The sequence below is a fragment of the Eulemur rufifrons genome, chromosome 30 (assembly GCF_041146395.1).
Source record: "Eulemur rufifrons isolate Redbay chromosome 30, OSU_ERuf_1, whole genome shotgun sequence".
Lineage (NCBI taxonomy): Eukaryota > Metazoa > Chordata > Mammalia > Primates > Lemuridae > Eulemur > Eulemur rufifrons.
Genome location: NC_091012.1, coordinates 47,182,990 through 47,187,860, shown reverse-complemented (window position 1 = coordinate 47,187,860; position 4,871 = coordinate 47,182,990). Strand labels below are relative to the sequence as shown.

At 32.3% G+C, this 4,871-nt stretch overlaps 1 non-coding gene across 1 annotated transcript; it reads left to right on the top strand.

Annotated features, from left to right (window-relative positions):
- Positions 1–1,041: 1,041 nt before the first annotated feature.
- On the top strand, positions 1,042–1,102 carry LOC138379327 (U7 small nuclear RNA). Its single transcript, XR_011232095.1, has one exon. It is a non-coding gene; the product is annotated as a U7 small nuclear RNA (small nuclear RNA).
- The last annotated feature ends 3,769 nt before the right edge of the window (positions 1,103–4,871 follow it).

Here is a 4,871-nt window from a genome sequence, read left to right as displayed (position 1 = left end):
TTAAGTGCCTAGGATATTTTCTTTATCATTTTCCACCTTACTGATGAGGTCTTACTGGTAATCAATATGTGACAGGCATACATTTTATTTTCTGTAGTTCCAAATGACTCACAGTTAATTGTACAAACAAAAATATGTTTTCTAAAGCATGAGAATATTTTTAACACAATTTTGAATGCAGTTATAATTTTAGTTTTCCAATAAAAGGAAGTTGATGTTCCTTTTCTTTTGATAAAAAGCTACATAAAAATCTTTAGCCAAGTCAAGATGATAATAATAATAATAAGATAGAGGCCTGAAGACAAAGAAGGGTTTTGAAATAGAATTAAAGATCAGGATTAAAAAAAAAAAAACAGACTTGTGCTTCTAAAGAAGTTAATTGACTCAATTAACTTTTATTTTAATTATATCAAGGCCTGTTGCCAAAAGTTGTTTCATATTTGAAGAATTCAATTATGCTTGAAAGAAACTACACCTTTAATAGGTCAATATACTTATTGTTTAGTGGATAAAAAAGAAAAATTACTAGAGAAACTTTTTCCCCAAACCTGACCTCAAATTAAAATTTAACAAAGTCTCATTAATTTGTACCTTGGAAGTTAAGCTCAGCATGAACAGTTGCCATATACTTCCTTGAGTTTTAGTATATCTCACTTACTTGAATTCTCTCCTTAATAAAAGTTAGGGTGAGTGTTCTTTCTCTCTTCCCTGTCAAGTGTGAGGACACAATTCACGTGTACACATAGGCACAATGGACATAAGCAGGGATACATGCACTCACAGACACCCCCCCCATACACATATCTGATACTTTCAAGAAAATCACTTACTATGAGGATAATGCTTACAATCTATACAATATGTATTCGTTTTCTATCAAAATCCAAATGTTTTATATGCAAATTTTAAAATCAGTGACAGAATAAAATGATGTACAAGAAAATTAATCATCATAAATGGCAAACATAGAAAATTAGCTGTTAATAAGCTGATTTTAAATTGGTAACTAACTTCTAATATGAAAATGCACATTTAAAATGCTTGTGTTACAGCTCTTTTAAAATTTATCTAGCAGTTTTCCTGGTTTTCACTGGAACACTTTCCCCCACAAAAACAATAAAAAAAATAAAATTCTTAAAAAATAAAATACTTTGAGAATAAGGAATGTAGTAAAACTTCAATTAATAAGAACAATTGAACAAAGAGATATTAATGGAGGTTTTGGCTTTTGTTTGGTGCTGCTTTTTTTTTTTTTTTGGATGTGTGCTTTATTTTGTATTGATTAACCAAATCTTAGGAATAAAACCTCTTGTTTCAATCTCAGATATTGAAGACCTTTTTAAATCATATAATCCATGTCCCTTTCTTGGTAAGTTTTGTAGACATAAAATAATCAGACAAATGTAAACCTTATAGTGCCTAAAAATTATTGTTTTATATGTTAGTTCTCATGATAGAATAGCAAGGGTAGAGACAACATATTTCATAGAACTCCAGCTAGCACCTGAAAACAGGTTTCTAACCCTGATTCTTGGTATTATCCAATTTCCTTCACAATTTTTTCTCCATGTCTTAGGTTTAAGCCTGTTATCCATTTTGAGTTGATTTTTATGAGAGGTGAGAGGTGCAGACCCTGTTTCAGTCTTCTACATGTGGCTATCCAATTTTCCCAGCACTATTTATTGAATAGGGATTCTTTTCCCCAGTGTATATTATTGTCTGCTTTGTCAAAGATCAGATGGCAATATGAGGATGGTTTTGTATCTGGGATCTCTGTTCTGTTCCATTGGTCTATGTCTCTATTTTTGCGCCAGTGCCATGCCGTTTTGGTTACTTCAGCCTTGTATTAATAGTATAGCTTGAAGTCTGGTAAAGTTATGCCTCTTGATTTGTCCCTTTTGCTTAAGGTGGCTTTGAGCTCTTTTCTGGTTCCATACAAAGTATGGAATTATTTTTTCTAGATCTGCAAAAAATGATGTTGGTATTTTGATGGGAATTTCATTGAATATGTAAATCACTTTGGGTAGTATAGACATTTTAACAATGTTGATTCTGCTCATCCGTGAGCATGATATAAAGAACATAAACTAAACTTGTGAGTTTTGAACATGTATTATTTACCAGATTATTATTTAATAAGAGAAAAGAAATAACTAGAAAACAGTTTTTTATAATTGTTTATAGAAATTTATAGCATAATACAGGAACACTGAAGTTGTTGTTATGTTAATTTTTTATGTTAGGCAAATCCAGAAACCTAAGACTTGCAAAATGTTACCACCTGTTCACTGGATATTTTGTGTAACAGTTTTACTTATAGGTCATATACTATAAATCCCTATTTTTAAAGTCATATCCTCTGCATTTTGTAAATTACTCACTTAAATTACTTATACCTCGAAACACAACAAATAAAAAATCCTTGTAATTTAAATTGCAATACAAATTCATATTTTCTACCTGGATGGTAATAGTTCTGTTTAGTTAATTTTTGTGTGCATAACAACAGATCATATAAATGTGTATAGCATGTTGCTTTGATTTATTAACCACATTACAGATCTAAAGGTTTCGATTCATTAGCAGTGAATATAATGACTTTGGAAGCATTGAGGTGTCTCATGTCATAATGTAGCTAGCTATCCAATGTCCAAAAGCCATACAATAAAAGTATAGAAACCATTGGATAAGAAATTTATATCAGAGATACATTTGTTAAGAATAAAGGTGTTTTTAAAATTTGTTTTGCCAAATGAACAATGATCATCATCCATTTGATATGCAGGATAGTACTTATACTTATTTTTTGCTTTGCTTTTAGATTTAATCTGTTGTGTTGTTTAAATAACAGGATATCTGGAACGTAAGATTGGGATCTGACACAAGGTCACATAGTCATTTCTATATCCTTATAAAAAACAGATTTTTGGATAATTTTGCTTAAGGTAGGAATAGTTTTTATACTTCAAATTAATAGGCAGATTTCCAATTCCTAATCTAATATCACTTGGTTAGTATTTCACATTACTTAATTTGTAAACATTAAGTATTTTCCTGTGATGATGATTATTTAGAAATAATATTTGGATTCTGTGCACATGGCATTCTAAAACATTATAGATTAGAAAGGTTTTGATTACATTAGTGATGTGGTAGTCACTTAAACAGGTTTTTAAAAGCAATTTGCATAGAAAAATCAATTTCAAGAGTGCCCATACCACAATCAATACACATCCATTAATACTTGACTGCCTAAAGACAAATAATAATAGCACATTTATGGAGTGCTTACTATGTGCTAGGCATTGATCTAAGCACTTTACATTATTACCTCCCACTTCACAGATGAGATATCTGAAGCAAAAAGAGATTACATAACTTGCCTAAAGTTACTTGGCAAGTAAGAGTAAGTGGTGAAAAGCAGATATTAATATTTTTCACTCTAGAGTCAGCACTTTTAACTACTATATTGTACTGCCTCCAATGGCAATCCACTGAAAGTGAGAGAAGCAATATTACAATGCTTAAGTTTTAAAGATTTTTAGCTGGTATAAAGGATATTGGATATTATCTAGGTTCTAAAAATAGCAAACAGCTCAACCTTGAACAAGTCCTATGACCCTTGTAGTCCTCAGTTTTGTCACCTAAACGATGAAGGTCTGAATAAGTTAGTATCTAAATTTCCTTAACTTTTACAATTTCATGTTTCTATGACTTTACCTAGAGTTCAAAGAAGTAGGAGTCAATGCATTAACTACTTACAGTGTGGAGAACAGGAAAAAAAGGACCATTGATTCTTAAATTCATTTTGATTGATGCCTTGTAAATGGATGTCCAGCAGGCTTATAAATAAAACCTTTGAATGTTAATTTTTTTGACTTAGAAAACATTATTTCCCACTTCTTTATTTGGATCATTAGTATTGATGCTTCAAGACTTCTACCAACATTAACCTCATTCAGAAAACCTTCCTTTTCCTTCAGGAAGCATTCTTTTTTCATTGCCATATCACACACTGATGAGACCTTCATTTTATTTTATTTTTTTTTATTTCAGCTTATCATGGGGGTACAAAAGTTCAGGTTATATATAATGCCCATGTCCCGCCCATCCCCCCCGAATCAGAACACTCAAGCGTGTCCATTCCCCAGACAGTGCGCAACGCACTCATCATGTAGGTATATATCCATCCCCTCCCTTCACCCCCCATCTCAGTCCGAAACCCAATTGGTATTATTCCCAAATGTGCACTTAGGTGATGATCAGGGAAACCAATTTGCTGGTGAGTACATGTGGTGCCTGTTTTTCCATTCTTGAGATACTTCACTTAATATAATGGGTTCCAACTCTCTCCAGGAGAACCATAGAGATGTCGTATCTTCATCATTCCTTATAGCTGAGTAATATTCCATGGTATACATATACCACAGTTTACTAATCCAATCATGAATTGATGGGCATTTGGGTTGTTTCCACATCTTTGCAATTGTGAATTGTGCTGCTATAAACATTCAGGTGCAGGTGTCTTTTTTATAGAATGACTTTTGTTCCTCTGGGTAGATGCCCAATAATGGGATTGCAGGATCGAATGGTAGGTCAACCATTCCTTCCTTTATACCCCTTTCCCTGTTGTTCCATGAAGCTTCTTATCTTTTTTTTTTTTTTTTTAGCTTGGTTGTGTTCTACTCATTTTGACAGTTTAGTCATTATCTTTTCAAATATCTCTTCATTGGACTAACTTCCTCCCCAGGCTGTTTGAATCTCCCATTTTTAGGGCTCCAGTACTATGCAGCACACATCTCTTTCAGAATGCTCAACAGATTGTATTCAAATGATATATATACTTGGCTTCCTCAATCATTATATGATCC